The following is a 17,930-nucleotide window of genomic DNA, read 5'->3' as shown; positions in this document are numbered from 1 at the left end:
TGCATAAATTACTTATGTCAATTTGAGATTGAATTGGGTAATTTTGTAAACAAATTTTCACCCCACATGGCACTACTTCATTGGCAACTCATGCCACATCAACATATTATTGATTTTTTGGGTAAATCTATTTAAAACCCAAAATAAGCTCATATCTCATTCAACTACATAGATTGGGCCCATATGGCCTGCGAGATCCTTACTTCAAGAGGCAAATTCATGGTCCACATTTCCTCTTCATCAATTGGGATCATAACCCATGACATCAACATCAACATCAACATATGGATTGGGCTCACACAATGAATCAAAACTCACGGCCCATATTACCTCTCTCATATTCATGGAAAGCGGCTTCTCCAACAAGAGCTCATATTTACACAAAATGACAACAAAACCCAAGGTATGTTATCTTATCTTCGGCTTATGATCCAAGCTCATGAGTCTCTTTAAGGAAACCTTGGGAGTCGTGGTTTAGAGGGCCAAGAGGTATGTTCAGTAAAGCTCCAACGGTTTAAAGTTGATAAAAGAAACATGTTGCTTGGCATGTCTTCTCCAACTCCCTGAACTCTGACAAGTCCATGTGTAGTGGGTAAGATATGGTAAACATCTCTTATCACATAGCACTAAAGATGATAAAACTCCCTTATTGCTCTTTTCCTAAAACTTAATATTCATCATATGACAAACACTCAATATCTCCAGCCATCTAAATGATGAACGAATAACTATTCATTCAATCTCCAACTGTTCCTAAACAAATTTAGAAACTTCATTATTATTCTACATAAATTTTATTACTACTTTCAACTAAAATTCAACTCAAACACATGGCCTAATCTGATTGGCTATCTTTAATCTCCAAATATATAGAATATTCAAGATATCTCTAATATCCAGCTGCTGTCTGCCATAAACAGACCAAATATTCCTCTGCTAACTGCTAAAGCAAAGCATTAAATGCTCTTTTTGCTCACCAATATTAAGTCACAACACAATGAAACCTTCACTAAATCTCGAAAGTTTCATTAACTTTCAACCAATCATTCTATTACTTACAAAAAATGTGTTGTAATAGAATCTTGGACCAAAAACACAAACACCTAAAAAAGAAAACATTCCTAGCATAACACTAGCAATGTGTTCAATGCTTGACACCTGGTTGAAAGTGACATCATCAGTTATTTAATTCTGAAATCCCAGCAACCTGATATCTGCCTCATCTACTTCTATCCCAAGCAACAACTATGTTATGACATCTATGATAGCTTTTCTTGGCAACTGGGATAGCTTTTTCAGAAAAGCTATGATAGCTGACCCAGCAACCTTAACATTACAAAATTTTCCTTATTTGCCTAAAAACCAAAACCAACTAAAGAAACTTTTTTTTTTGTTAAAATACTTGATAGGCCAAGAATGTATTAACCCCTTGTGATATATTACTTAATTAATTAGCCAAATTTATTAATTAATCAAATTAACATGCAAAACGTGTGGTAGCACAAACAAATCACCAATTATCTAAAGTATGCAGCGAAATAAAAAATTGACACGGTGATTTGTTTACGAATGGGAAAAACCTACATAGCAAGAATCCTATCGGGTGATTTTAAGGTCACCACTCTCAAGAATCCACTATTATCAAAGCTAGCAGTTACAAGTAAAGGAATCTCAGTACCTTATACCAACCTAAAATTAAACCCTTACCCCAATACGCAATTTGACTTGTTCTGTAGTGAAAATCTCTCATTTCAATGTACGGCTTCCAGTACGTGACTAACTAATAGATGCGCGGATCCTAGTACGCGACTTAATCACCAACTTGAGAAGGATGTTGGCTGCAAAGTTCTTCAGTTCATCACACGATGAAGATCATGAAGTTGCTTGGTCACAAAACTCTATGGTGTACAAACACAGCAGCTTCTTCAAGAGAAATAAAAACTAGGGCAAACTAGGTTTCTGGTCACACTTTTCTTCACACTTGTGGAATTATGCTCTTGTGCAATTGTGCGTAAACTTTTACGGCCCTAAAATAATCCTTTTATATGTTTAGGATACTGAGAAAAGAAAGCTCAAACATAAATTCACGGATTGGATGAAAATTAGCTTTGAAAAGCTAAACTTCATAAATCTTGACAGATACCCTATCTGTCGAGCAGCTATCGAGCCTCAGGCTAAAACAGCTCTCTTAAATCTCGATAGATACTAGCTGTCAAGTTAGCTATCGAGTTTTAATGAATAGCACTTCTTCACTTGATTCTTGGACAGACTTGCATGGCTTTAACACTTGAATTTGAAATCCTGTTTCTTGAAGTATTAAACACATCCTAGATCTACCCAATTACAAGTAAAGTGCATTTTATCAAAGGATTAGCCAACTACATAAAATATTAACATATGTTCCTAACATTGAATCACATATATCCTAACAACCTCTCCCTTTGGCAATCCGTGACAAAACCACAACAAACAAGTGAACATATGAGAGAAGTCATAAATCACTCAATTTATACTCACTTGTTGAATACAATAAAATCTATCCTAATACAAAGTCTTGAAAAACTTTGTAAGAAGAGAGTTTACGGCAAGTAGACTTTGACAACTTGTATTTCTGAAACACTTTAAATAAAACTTATCAAGATATCTTAGTGTGCAACAGAAATAATAAATTGCATACATTATATAAGAAGCATACGCATAAAGAGAGGGGGGAAAAAAAAAAAAAAAAAAAAAAACAACAACACATGTAAAAATAGGTGAAAGAACTGTAATAAGAACCTCGAATGTGTGTATATATATATATATCAACAAGTACAAGGTTTGTTATCACAACATGATCACAAGAACTAAGGCCCCTAACAAAAATCTCCTATACTAACCCTCCCCCTATGAGTATGACTACTCTAATATCCAAAACTACTCCCTCTTTTTGTCACGAGTGATAAAGGGTAAGTATATCAAGTAAACATTTCATTAGCACTGGAAGAGCTAGCATCATCATCGTTATCAGCATTAGAAGGATTAACATCACCATCATCATCCTCATCCTTAGAAGCCTCTGGAGTAAGAGGAGGAGAAGCAATGAAGCCACCTGTGATAGCTTGTCGTTATGCAATATGACCAACATAGGTGTTCACCTAACACAACTTATCACTGAGAGTGTCAAGGCGAGCATCCATGCGTACAAGCTTTGCCATGATGTCCTCAAGAGTCACACTGCCCGTAGAAGGAGAGGGAGCAGATGTGGATGGAGCTATAAAAACTGGAGGAATCGCCGTCTTAGACCGCCTCGAACATAGTTGCGCCTCGCTTCGTTTAACGATAGCGGCCTCTAAGGCACACATGACATGGAAGTGGTTAAAAAGGGGAAAAGGGACAGAAAAATGGCGTAGAATCCTCGTGATAGCTGAAGGGAAGATGAGCTTATCACGGGTCGCCGTATCCCTATATACATCTATGAGGGAAAGGATAAAATGAGAGGAAAAATCTATAGTAAGATGCTCTAAAAGGGAAAGCAAAAATCGAGCACGAGGCTCTGTAATGGAGTTACAATGAGATAAAGGATGCAAAATAAAAGTCATAACCATGTTAATAAACCTAGGACCTTTAGCAAAGGTCGTACAAGGAGTGAACTGAAGATCAACCCAATCAAAGGGACGCTCACAAAAAGAGGATATAAGCTCATCTTTAGACACGGTCTTAAGACGATCACAACTGGGGTAGTCATGATGCGCTACCCTAGGGACATGGAGCATGTCAGATACAATATCTAAAGTGACCACGATGCACATACCTCGAATGCGATTGACAAAGAGAGGTACTAAATAATCAAATCCATGCATGTTAGAGTAGAACTCTTGTATAAGAACGGATGGACAAGTGACTGCCAACCGCTACTATGAATGACAGTGGGTAGGTCAGTGTCGGAGAAGTTCGACAAATTGACTTGGCATTCTAAATGAATAGTCTAGAAAAGTTCTCTAAAAAGTCCTGTCGGGCTTTATCATCACGGAACCGAACATGAGGGGGAGTAGAATCAAAAGAAGAAGATGCCCCGGAACAAAGTGGGTTTCGGAATGGAGTAGATTTTTGTTTAGGTGCCATAGAGCAACTAACCGACCGAAGAAGAGAGGTAGAAAGAGAGATACATAGAAAAGCACCAATTACAATCAATATATAAGACTATAGAGAAGGTAAGGTACATATGCATGAAAATGTATGAGCATGTGATATGCAATAGTAAAAACATCATGGGCTCAACCCAGTTCAATCCTACCAGCACACAATCATTTCAACAAAGTAAACATACATCTAAAATGAATGAAACATTTTTATAATGCAAATGTAATGCAATGCATGATGATTTAAAGCCATTTTCACCAAGTCCATTTCAAAAATTTCACAAAAACTCCATTAATTTTGAAAACCCCCAAAGTTTATCAAGAAATCCAAAAAAGTTAGGTCAGATGCATGAACAATGAGTGAAAAGGATCATACCAGATGATAGAAGATGATATTTAGGCCGAAAAACTCTTAGGAAAGGAGTTTGAAGTGAGAAAGAGAGGTTTTGGGAGGTGAAGAGTCAGCAAGAGTCAAGAGAGATCGAGAGAAATGAACTTGAAATTTCGCGAATCCTATATATAGAACCTCTTAAATCTCGACAGATCGAAAGGTGTTGAGAGGTGTCAAGGTTTAAACTTCAACAGATACATCTATCGAGCAGCTTTCCAGAGGTGTCCACAGCAAAAAAAAAAGCTCAATGGATCAAAGAACTATCGAGCATCTATTGAGGAGACAAAAACTTTCTTGATGGATCGAGGAGCTATTAAGAAGCTATCGAGATTGCAATAAAAAGAAGCTGAAGAGCTCGATAGATAGCCTAGCTGTCGAGAGGTGTCGAGGAGCTGTCGAGATTACTTAAAAACAGTTTTCCAGGAAGAGAAAAACACAGACATGAATGCAATCAAACATGCAACTTAACCAAGGATCCAAACAACATTTTAAACTCTCAAAAACATCTCTCAATCAAGAAAAATGTAAGCACATAGATCAAAACACACACACACACATACTAAACAAGTCTAACCAATTTTATATTTCAAAAACAAGTTAAAACAGTTTAGTGAGTATACATTAACACATGTAAACCTTGTGATGGCCAAATCACATTGTACTTACACATGTATCAAAAGTAGCAAAGAATATTATGTGTCGTGTGTGAAAAATATCACAAGATTGCATAATTGTCTGCATGTTATGATGATTTGAGGTATGAGAAATTCACTTTTACTCATACACAACCATAACTATTTGATGAGGACTATCATCTTCGAGGTACATCTTATAGCTCCCACATCTCCTAAAATACACACTGCAATCATATATAAAGCATTTTGATCTTTTTGCTTTTATTTTTCTTTGCATATTTTTATTTTAAGCAAACCATGCATGGACATATATGAGATAGAAAAGAAATAACCAATAATGTTAAGCATTTGAAATTTCACTTTTGCTATGCCGAAGCATACAAATGTCATTTCATGATTGGCGGGCAGCAGTAGTGAGATGGTTATTTATGCATTTCTCTTAGGATTTTCTAGTCCTTCCCGTCAAAAGAATGATACGAGTGTTAAATACAAGAGATCACTTAACCTTACTCATCACAAACACGAGCCACAAAACTCACTTGCTTAGTTGTGCATAGAGATGCTTATCTAAGCTACAAAAGATACAAAGTTTAGAAAATTTTGTTCCAATAATCATCCAAGGTATGCAAGTACCAATGTACACAAACACACACTATTTTTGTATTTTTCAATTTTTCAAATTTTTATTTATTTTTATATGAAAAAAAAAATAAAGGAAAACTAAAAAGAAAACAACCAAAAACATGTTGAACAAAAACAAAGTAATGCATAAAATTAGACTGACTTAAAACTAGAAAGCAAAACGCACAAGTAATGCAAAACCAAAAATAAGAAGGGGAGAGAGAGAAAAAGTAACAGAATCATTTCGAGCCTTTTTCTTTCCACACCTTGGAAGAACCTTTCCGTTTAGCAAACCCTTGATCCAGTGGTGAGGGTGAAGAGTTAAAACTGTTTAAGTTCGAAAGGAATATGAGGGCTTTGAGAAGATCTCCAAGAGGAGCAAAAAAGGATGGTAACAAATTCTGGTTTCCTGACGCGATCATGCTGTTGCTCTGTTAAGTGGCTAGCCACTTATAGCAATTTGGTCGAGTATGTCCAGCTATGCCGCAGTGATGACAAAAATGCTGCTTTTTCTATTTTGGCTTTTAAGAGTTTCCCTTCTTAGCCCTAAGGTTCTTAATCTCTTTCTTTTCCCTTGTCTACATTCTTACTAGCTAATTCATTCTTAACATCATTGTTCTCAGTTTCAACATTATTAGCAGGAGGAACAAAAACAGTAGTACTAGTAGAAGCAATACTAGGGGAAGAGAAATCATACCCTAAACCAGTTCGATCGGAAGCAACTTTCTGAAGACTGAGCATCTCATCGAGCTTAGCACTTGAAGTCCTTTCAAACTGAGCTCTCACTTGGAACAGTTTTGCCTCAAGCTTCTTGGTCTTCTCAGCCAAGAAATTATTCTCAAATCTCAGTGCTCCAATAGTCTGATTGGCTTCATCAAACTTTGTAGAGATTTCTTCTCACATAAGCTCCACATCACTAAGCTTCTTGGCGACCAACCTATACAACTTCTTATGCTTTTCAAAGACCTTGTATAACTTTACATAGGCTATGTGGATGTCATCTTGTTCATCCATCTTTTCAAACTTAGACTCCACCAATTCCTCTTCTTTATCCACATCTTCAACAATCCCTTGAGTAGGATTTACGGTGTCATTAAAGGCATTTAGGATTCTATCATCCTCATTTTCGAAGTCATCCTCTAGCTCGGTGTCGTTCAACATAGCAACAAGTGCCTTGCTCTTCCTAATAGTCTTGAGATGCGTAGGGCACTCTTGTTTCATGTGACCAAAGCCTTAACACCCAAAGCACTTTGGTCCTGAGGGAACAGTATACTGACCGCCATCCCTAGCATGATTTTTCCCTTTATCATGGCTCTTGAACTATGAGGAGTTGGATTGCTTTCGGTCCTGGTCAAATCCTTTCGCATTGGCATTCTTCGTAAACTTTTTGAACTACCTTGTGATATAGGATTTCATTTTAGAATCTTCATCATCAAAAGACTCATCAATGTCACTGCTTTTGGCCTTTAGTGCCATGCTCTTGTTCTTGCTCGATTTCACGATCCTAGACAAACCCAAATCATAGGTCTACAGATTTCCAATCAGCTCTATCAAAGGAATTTTGTCAATATCCTTTGATTCCTTATTGGCAGTGATCTTGGCATGGAATCTCTCAAGTAGAGATCTGAGCACCTTTCTCACAATCTTGGGTTCAGGAATGGTTTCCCCAAGATTAAAAGCTGAGTTCACTATGTCCTTAAGCTTAGCATAGAACACATCAAACGACTCATCCTCCCCCATCTTGATCTCTTCAAAGCTTGTAGTGAGCCTCTGAAGTTTTAAATCCTTGACAGCCTTAGTTCCTTCATAGGTTCTCTGAAGAATGGTCTATGCTTCCTTAGCAGTTTCAGTAGAGGATATCTTCTTGAATTCCTTATTCATGACTACACTGAACAAAACATTTAATGCCCTGCTGTTGAAGTTTTCTGCCTTGATCTTAGCATCATCCTAGTCGACTAGCGCTTTCGTAAGCTTGGTCTAGCCTATCTCCACAGATTGCCACACTTTTTCATCTAATAATTGCAAGAAAACTCTCATGCGTACTTTCCAATATACATAGTTAGTGTCACCAAATAGAGGTATAATAAGAGACTGTCCTCTATCCATGATAAACAGGAGTCAATGGATCATACAGCAAAGATTAAAATCTAATCAGAGTGTGCCTGCTCTGATACCACTTGATAGGCCAAGAATGTATTGACCCCTTGTGAAATATTAATTGATTAATTAGTCAAGTTTATTAATTAATCAAATTAACATGCAAAGCACGTGGTAGCACAAACAAATCACCAATTATCTAAAGTATGCAGCGAAAAATAAATTAACACGGTGATTTTTTTACGAATGGGGAAAACTTACACGTCAAAATTCCCACCGAGTGATTTTAAGGTCACCATTCCCGAGAATCTACTATTATCAAAACAAGTGGTGAGAAGTAAAGAAACCTCAGTACTTTATACCAACCTACAGTTGAACCCTTATCCCAATATGCAATTGGACTTGTTCTATAATGACAATCTCTCTTTTCAATGCACGGCTCCCAGTACGTGACTAACCAATCGATGCGCAAATCTCAGTACGCAACTTAATCACCAACTTGAGAAGGATGTTAGTTGTAAAGTTCTTCAATTCATCACACGATGAAGATCATGAAGTTGCTTGGTCACAACACCCTATGGTGTACAAACACAACAGCTTTTTCAAGAGAAATAAGAACTAAGGCAAACTAGGTTTTCGATCACACTTTTCTTCACACTTGTGTAATTGTGCTCTTATGCAACTATGTGTAACCTTTTATGGCCCTTAAAATAATCCTTTTAAACGTTTAGGATTGTGAGAAAAGAAAGCTCAAACTTACATTTACGGATTGGATGAAAATCAGCTCTGAAAAATTGAACTTCATAAATCTTGATAGATACCCTATCTGTCGAGCAGCTGTCGAGCCTCGGGCTAAAACAACTCTCTTAAACCTTAATAAATACTAGTTGTCAAGGTTTAATGAACAACACGTCTTCACTTGATTCTTGGATAGACTTGCATGGATTTAACACTTGAATTTGAAACCTTATTTTTTGAAGTATTAAACACATCCTAGATCTACCCAATTACTAGTAAAGTGCGTTTTGTTAAAAGATTAACCAATTACATAAAATATTGACATATGTTCCTAACATTGAATCACATATATCCTAACAATACTTTCCTTTTCTAATGCTCTTTCCTCCAACAGCTATTACCCAAAATAGCAAGAACACCTTAAAGCTAAACATACAATTTTTGGCCAAATTTTAAGATAGATTTTTTGAAAATTCATTGCTGATTGGGACAGATTTTGGCCGAGGTTATTTGCTAAACCCCCCCCCCCTTAAACTCAGATATAAATAGAGTCCCTTATCAACACACCAAAAGGGGGGACAAAATGGAGAAGAACAACTCTTTCATAAACTTCTCTATTCTCTCTCCCTCTAATAATCTTCTTAAGCTCTTAATGAAGTTCTAAGCTTTTGAGTTTTTAGTTTTCAAATTAGGAACTAAACTCTTCAGTCCTTAACTCATAAATGTCCTATATAAGCCCTCATACACTCTCCAGTGGAAAATGTCAATAACTTTGCTAAACACACTACAACACCATTACTTTCTTATACTCATTCTCTCACTCTTCATATTCTAAAAATACATCTATCTTGCTGCCCATATACCTAAAACATCTCTTTCTCCACTTCTCTTACACAATCTCATACACATTTACTACACCATTACATATAGCACACTACATCTCTTTTAAACTCCACTCTCATAGTCTCTCACTCTGAAATTATACTGTTTTGCTGCCCCTAAACACATCTCAATACTCTTCTCCACCACTCTTGTAAAAGCCATTCTCATGGAATGCACAAATTTCTAATGCTAAAGCCCTTCTCCTAGAAGGCACCAAGATCTCATATCAAAGCCCTTCTCATGGAAGGCACAAATCTATCTTACATGAAACCCTTCTCTAAGACACAAATACATCTTACAAAAGCCCTTCCCATTGAAGGCAATCCTATTCATAGTTTCACAACAACTAAAAGATCATTGTTAAGAGGAAACTCATTTAAGTGCATAATAAAAAGGACCAACTTAACCAGCCTCTACACACAGTGGACATACTCTCTCTCCCTCTAGTTACACCAATTTTCCCCCTTCAATCTTGAAGTTATTATGGCAAACTGCTTCTCTACTACCAGAGTCATTCTGCTGGAAAGTTATCAACTCACAGATACTATATAGCTGGAGCTACAAACCATATAAAGATAAGTAACTTTGCTTCCACATCTTTAAATATACCTCATTGGGTACATGATTACTTCACATTTAAATACATATTACTTTATTCCAACTACTATTACAACTACTAATCGAAGCTATTATATCAAACACATATTATATATTTATTCAACCATTTTTATGATTCTTAGACTTTGGCTTTAATGGTTTTGTAGGCTTAAAAGTATACCGGTAGCCATTGGACCACGTGGTCCAATGTTGAGTTCCGGATGCAACTCCCCAAACAAACCTGGGTTTAGCAAGGCCACCCCTCCAGCAGACAACACATGGCCAAGCAAAAGAAGAAAGTCCCCCGAACACATATAAAATTACTAATTATAATGTAGGAGTAATAAAAATTAAAATAGTAAATTTCATCATAAACATTATATACACTTTTTACTATACAAGGTTGATAAATCCAATTTTCTTAAGTTCATAATGAAAATTTTTACATCTATATAACTCAAATAATATAGTTCCAACTGTGATTTAGTTATTAAGTATTACTAAATATTTGTGATATGATAAAAATATATATTTTAAAAATAAAATTAATCATGAATTTTTTTTTTTTTTTTTACATGTATGGGAATGAATGAGTAAGCTAAATAATTCTTAAAAACTTGAATTTTTTCGATAAAAAAATGAACAAAGTCTGAATGTCTAATTTAACTTGTTAGAAGTTCTAGTTTGGTTGAATTAATTCACTAATTCTTAACTTTGAATACTTATATATATATATATATATACATATGTTGGGAAAACTTCTATAGAACTGTGAATAAATTTCAGCAAGCACAGTGGAAGTACAACCATACAATAACACAAAGATTTACGTGAGAACTCTTTCTTTTTGAAGGGAAAAACCACGGGACAAACTCTGAATAATTTCACTATATTAAATAGAGATTACAACACTTAAAGATACAACTTGAGGAAAGAAAAAAAACTCTATTTTTCTTTTCACTCACTGCTTTCTTCCTCACTATGTATTTTCTCTCACTCTCTATTTTTTCTCTTCTCTTTTTTCTTGCTCTCACTCACGCAATTCTTCAAGACTGCACCAGTCCTCACACTTTGGGACTTCACTCTTTTCACTCTCTCTACCCAAATGGCCGAACGGCCACTCCTTTTATTTCTTCATCTTTTCCTTCTTTTCTCCCTTTCATACTCTTCACATCAAGTCACAATAAATGCAAGCCAACTTATCTTGACTTTGCTTCAACCAATTTCTTTTCTTTAGCTCTGCCATAGCCAAATGACTCTTGCCTTTTGCTTCTTCCTTTACTTTCTTCCTCCAGCGTGTCCAACACACCTAAGCCAACCAACCCCACTCATGCTGACTTTTGTACATAATGAAGAAAAGTTAAGAAACATGAAGACATGCTCATTAAATGAGCATGTCTATTGCGTGGGCTGGACTCATGGTGCAGTGCACCCAACAATCTCCCTCTTCAACTCAACCCTTCAATTAGAATCCATGCTAGCCAAGTCAATACTAGACTCAACCTTCTACATTATCTTCACTAACACTGAGAAAATTTCATCAAAATTAATACCTTTCATTCTCAAATAGTTTACTTCACCTTGGATATCCTTAATCCAATTTCTTGGCTCCCCCTCAACAAAAGCACAAATATTCTCGAAGCTAACTGTTTGATGTTCTTCAGTACACCTCCTTTCAAGCAGTTCAACAATCTCTAGTAGAGAATATTGCTCCCCATTCTCAAGACCTTCACGATCTTTCACTTCATTCTTCTTAGCATCATGATATTTTTCATCAAATATCACTTTCTCATTTAAATCACTTTCAGGTAGAGAGAATTTTACTCTCTTGGTTGCAACACCATTAATATCAACTCTTAACTGTGGAGTTTTCTCAAAAACTTTGACTACATTGGACATTTTCTTACAAGCCCTCACATGAGTTCTATACATGCCACAACAAGCACACCCTCTAGCAATAACTAATAATCCTTTACAAAGTTTCCATCTTCCATTGCCAAGATGGTTACTATAACCCACTCAATCCAAAGCCAAAGTAGACAACACATTCATCCTTAAATCTAGAACATCACCAATTCCCACAATTTTTGAATAACTGGAGTTACTCATCTTCACAACACCAAAGTCGCTTGCTTTGTATGTGGTGAACAACCTTTTTATTGGGATAACATGGTGGGAAGCTGCTGAATCAACAACCCACTCAACATCATTCTTAGCAACATGCTCACATTTTTGCTCTTCAAGAGAGAGCATCAGAACATCCTCATGAAACACAACTGCTATAGTATTCTTCTCATCATCATTCTTTTCATCTTTCTCTTCAATTTGTTCTTTATTCCAATGTCAACAGTTTCTTTTTATGTGACCCTTTTTCCCACAATGGAAACATTCTCTCATCTCTTTAAACTGAGATCTACCTTTTGACTGTGACCTATCATTGGATTTGGCCCAATCATCAAGCCCTCTGCTTCTATTTTTGCCCTTGTTCTCTATAACAAGAGCTTGATCTTGTGCATTGTTTATACCAACATCTCTTCTGTGAACCTTCTCACTTAGAATCAAATCTCAAATATCATCATATTTGAGTTTGCTTTTTCTCATGGCCTCCCAACTATTTAGCAAAAAAGCCAAAACAATTAATGCATGGACCTCATCATCAAAATCAATCTCCACGGAGGACAATTGATTTGTGATGGTGTTAAACTCATTCAGATGCTGAGCCACAGGAGTACCTTCCACCATCTTCAGATTAAGCAACTTCTTCATTAGATGCACCTTATTGTTAGCAGAAGCCTTTTCATACATACTAGACAAAGCCTTCATCAGATCCACTATGGTCTTTTCCTTCATAACGTTGTGTGCAACTGATCTTGTTAGAGTTAATCGTGTAACTCCTAGCACTTGTCTATCAAGAAGACTCCATTCTTCTTCTTCCATACTATCTGGTTTCCTTCCCAAAAGAGGAAGATATAATTTCTTCCCATACAAATAATCTTTGATTTGCATCTTCCAATGGCCAAAGTCTGTGCTGTCAAACTTCTCAATTCCTGACGTCTTTCCTTCTTCTCCGGCCATTGCTCCCAATCGAACCTAAGCTCTAATACCACTTGTTGAGAAAAATTCTATAGAACTGTGAATAAATTTCGGCAAGCACAGCAGAAGCACAACCACACAATAACACAAAGATTTACATGGGAACCCTTTCTCCTTGAAGGGTAAAACCACAAGAAAAACTCTGAATAATTTCACTATATTAAATAGAGATTACAACACTTAGAGATACAACTTGAGTAAAGAAAAAACTCTTTTTTTTCTTTTCACTTACTGCTCTCTTCCTCACTGTGTATTTTCTCTCACTCTCTCTATTTTTTCTCTTCTCTTTTTGCTTGCTCTCACTCACGCAGTTCTTCAAGACTGCACTAGTCCTCACACTTTGGGACTTCACTCTTTTCACTCTCTCTGCCCAAATGGCCGAATGGCCTCTCCCTTTATTTCTTCATCTTTTCCTTCTTTTCTCCCTTTCACACTCTTCACATCAAGTCACAATAAATGCAACCCAACTTATCTTGACTTTGCTTCAACCAATTTCTTTTCTTCAACTCTGCCATAGCCGAATGACTCTTGCCTTTTGCTTCTTCCTTTTTTTTCTCCTTCAACGTGTCCAACACGCCTAAGCCAATCAACCCCACTCATGCTAACTTTTGTACATAATGAAGAAAAGTTAAGAAACATGAAGAAATGAGCATGTCTATTACGTGGGCTAGACTCATAGTGCAATGCACCCAACAATATATATATATATATATATATATATATTATTTGGCGAGCACATAAAATTAACTTACTTTGCCCTGGCCACCTCTAGCACTAAAACCATTAGGTGCTTCAAGTGACCTAAAATTAAACCATTATTGTGCTCGTGGTCTGCCTTATCAGCTTCAGATAGAGCATCTGGGTTCACCTCTATGACCCCCATTCACTACAAAAAAAGGGGTCTATAGCCGCGTTTAAAAAACGCAGCTATAGCCCAAAAAAACGCGGCTATAGCCTATAGCTGCGTTTTTCATAGCCACGTTTCCAAACGCGGCGTAAGCACCGCAACAACAGAACTATGGCCGCGTTTTTCAAAAACGCGGCCATAGGTTATCCCTATAGCCGCGTTTCACGAAAACGCGGCCATAGGTAAGACCTAAAGCCGCGTTTTTTATCCCTGTAAGATGTATTCTGCCCTCTAGGCCTATGGCCGCGTTTTTAAAAAAAAACACGGCTATAGGTTCTCTTTGAGCTGCGTTTATGAACGCGGCTAAGGCTGCGGACCTATAGCCGTATTTTTAAAAACACGGCTATAAGTTGTCTGAATGTAGCTGAAAAGGGTTCTATATAGTTGCGTTCTATAGTTGCAAGGCATGTTTTATGGAATATTATCTTTTGTGGATTATTACTTCAATCATAAACTACACGAAAATAAAGGTGAGTGACTCTTGCTAGAATTTAAAAACGAGCCACTTGTCATGCTCATGCGCCCTTACTTTCTAAGTTATGTAATAATAACTAATAATAAATAATGGATTGGAAAAAGTACCTAATGGTTACTGCTTCATCAACCAACGACTGAGACGTATCCTGGCTCATATTGCTGCAAAAATTCACATTTTCATTGTCATTAATAATGGAAAACTTGTCATGTCTCTACTTATAAAAGCTATGGATATTGACAACAATTAAAAAAAAAAATGTATGTAGTTTTTTTCAGTCTACCAAATGAAAACCATTAGCCTTGATTTAATTAGGTTACACCAAAGGAGATTACTATGAAACATTATTGTGTATGCTCTGTTTTGAAAAATAGGACAGTTGTGATTTTTTTTATTTGTTGGTGGGAAGGGAGGAGGGGGTTGTTACATGTTCGCTTGAGCCTTGAGTAGTATACATAGTTGCATATTGACCCCCCACCCCCACCCCCTCTCATGACACAAGTATGGTAGTGACCTTAATGAATTTAACACATTATGGCCTTTATATTGAGGTAAAAGAGCTCTAACTTCATTCTTAAAGACTTAGAGCACAACACACAAAAGTTGCTTTTCCTTGTATTCTAATTTATTTTTTGAGGCCTTAAAATACACACAAAGAAAGATCCTTGACTGATTTTATGCATCAAATCAATTCAGTGCTTAGCATTCACATTCCATAGAGGAATTTTTTTTGCCAGTAAGGTACCTCTAACTTCATGCGTAACAACAAAAAAGATATGCAATGAATACTTATACATGATTTTTTTGTAATGGAAGTACATAAGATGATTCAAGACACCATAAGAAGAAAAATCAGTTGCTACAAAGAAATCATGTTACAAAATGACCCAGTAAACACTTGTCAACACCCTCAAATAAACTGTCCAAATTAAATACAATCTAGAAATAGGGGAAACCAACTTTTTAAAGAAGAAGGAAAAGAAAAAATTTAGAGACTTAACTGCTTATCTGCTTCAACAATTGCAGCTTTCTCAGCATGCTCCAGACCAGTCGGTGTCTTGTGTTTGAGTGAACCTAGCTCATAAGAACAATACAAATGGAGAATACAGTTTAGCATAAAATAAAGGTTGACAAGAAAGATCTGTTTTAGTAGGGACTATGGAGCATACCGATACTTTTGAGATTCTTTTCATGCTTTAGTGTAGAATTTAAGTTCTTGTCCTGTCATGAACCCCATAAAAATAAAAAATTTAACAATAATAACAAGCTAGGCTTTAAAGTTTTTAACAGGTCTTAATAATAGGCTCAGCCACCTCCCTGAAGAAACTCAGAGAGTTAAATTTATGAAGAAAGAGGAATTGGTTAAATGAAAATTTGCCAGCGGGAAAATCAACACATATAGACATACATAGACATGCATGGAACAAAGAAACAGGAATATAGGTAGTCAACTAGTTGACTGTTTTTTTTTACTAAAAAAAATCTAGTTAAATAGATTCTAGTTCAGATCCCCACTATAAAAGTTAGATAGTAGAATACCTTCACTCTTCTCATTAAGGACTATAAGTTTGTCAAGGACTTTTATAATTTTCTCAAAACCACGCATTCTATATTGGTGTAAGCAATCATCATTTTATGCTTATTGACTTCCTAATAAACAGGGAAGAACTAGTGCTACAAGCACTCAATCCATACACTGGCACATGCCAGTACCACATGGACATATAAATATGCACCTCCATTGGACATATAAATATGCACCTCCATATGTAATTCAAAATGTCTTTTAGATGTAAAAAAAATTCCTTCAAAGAAAACTAAGAATTGGAATATTAATAACTACCCCTAGTTTGTATTCCTATTTCCTATGAACAAATCAGCCAACTGCCAACTGCCAACTTCAGCTATTAACAAGTGATTCAACTCTATTAGAACAACTGAAAATTATAAAACTACATTTCAGATCTATTGAACCTTTAAGAGTTAGATATCTTTATGTGAAAGAATTGTTAAAGCTCTAAAACACCAACTATTTATCATTGACTTAAATTTAGTAAATGGTTTAACGTACAAGAATGATGAAATCATTGGTGGGCCTATTTTCATTGTCATTGGTGTACAAGAATAATGTCACTCAATGTCCAATTAAAAAAATAATAATTAAAACTTGCAGAGATCAATGAGAAATAACCACCTCAGTGTCAAATTCTCCTAATTGAACGGCAATATTGATGTCAGTTATGATCTTTACAAGATTCACTAATAACCCCGGGCAATCAGCTGTTTCCACAAAAAGCAAACTGCAAAAATAGTATTATGGAGGCGGGCAACTTCTTTTGTTGCTCCCTATAAAATAAAAAAGAATCCCACTATGAGCTTGAGATCATAATTTGTTGAATGTGACAAATGGCTAGAATCAAATTACCTGCAGGTTATAACTTTTAACGTATCATCAACAGAAATGGCAGATTGACCCTGAAAATTTATGACAAATCATTCGTTAACTTTTCGTTTTATGCAAAAACTAAACAAAAAATTATAAATAAAGGAAAAAATAGGTGCAGTGTCACAACCAACAACACTTTGCCCAACGACTTGACAAACCAAAACAACCCATTATACTCCTAACCATGATCCCATCAATTAAGTATTATTGCATCATGAAATCCCATACCAGGCAATGCTGACTGTAGATGACACAGCACACAATTCAAGCCCTCTTTGGGATTGTCAGTTATTTGAGTATTTCTCGTTTACAATAACAATACTAAAGGTCCGATCAAACCCAAACAAGTCCATTGTCTTTTACAAAACCATCGTATTTTGTATGCTAACAGTATAACAAAAAACATGTCACTAGAATCACCAAATTACTGCAAAGTTTAAAACCATTTATCATTATTTAAAAAAATAAAATTAGTAGAGATCATTTCAATTCTGCGAAGAACACAATGGTTAAAAAAACCAATCTTTAACAAATCACATAACAAAAATGCTTTAAAGATTATACTATAAAGAGAACCACCACACACAGCCACCAAAACCCAGCACCGATCTCACAGCCAGAATCACGCCAAATCAGCAACTACCAGACCCACGCCGATCTCACAACCACTAGACACCATCACAGCAACAACCCACCCCACCACCACGGCAACACCATCAGAACCCACCCAAAATCAAACCCATTCCAAAAATCCAACCCAAACCCATCGAAACCCAGCCATAACTACGGCCCCATGCCATCACTGCACCTCCACAACCAAAACCCCCATGCCACCACAACCCACCACAACCCAGACCTGCCGCAACCCACCAACCCAAAACCCACTCCCACACAAATCAAAACCCCACACCCACACCGCCAAACCAC

At 36.3% G+C, this 17,930-nt stretch overlaps 1 long non-coding RNA gene and 1 pseudogene across 1 annotated transcript; both read right to left on the bottom strand.

Moving 5' to 3' along the window:
* The window catches only part of LOC112034442 (probable amidase At4g34880), a 29,251-nt pseudogene extending 14,537 nt beyond the window's left edge, over nucleotides 1-14,714 (bottom strand).
* An 844-nt stretch (nucleotides 14,715-15,558) lies between these two features.
* LOC136068545 (uncharacterized) lies at nucleotides 15,559-17,027 on the bottom strand. Its single transcript, XR_010629911.1, has 3 exons — nucleotides 16,752-17,027; nucleotides 15,727-15,778; nucleotides 15,559-15,631 (listed from the first exon to the last, which is right to left on the bottom strand). It is a non-coding gene; the product is annotated as an uncharacterized LOC136068545 (long non-coding RNA).
* Between the last annotated feature and the right edge of the window lie 903 nt (nucleotides 17,028-17,930).

This window comes from Quercus suber, unplaced genomic scaffold (genome assembly GCF_002906115.3).
Source record: "Quercus suber isolate HL8 unplaced genomic scaffold, Cork oak 2.0 scaffold_121, whole genome shotgun sequence".
Lineage (NCBI taxonomy): Eukaryota > Viridiplantae > Streptophyta > Magnoliopsida > Fagales > Fagaceae > Quercus > Quercus suber.
This window is presented reverse-complemented; position numbering and strand designations above follow the sequence as displayed.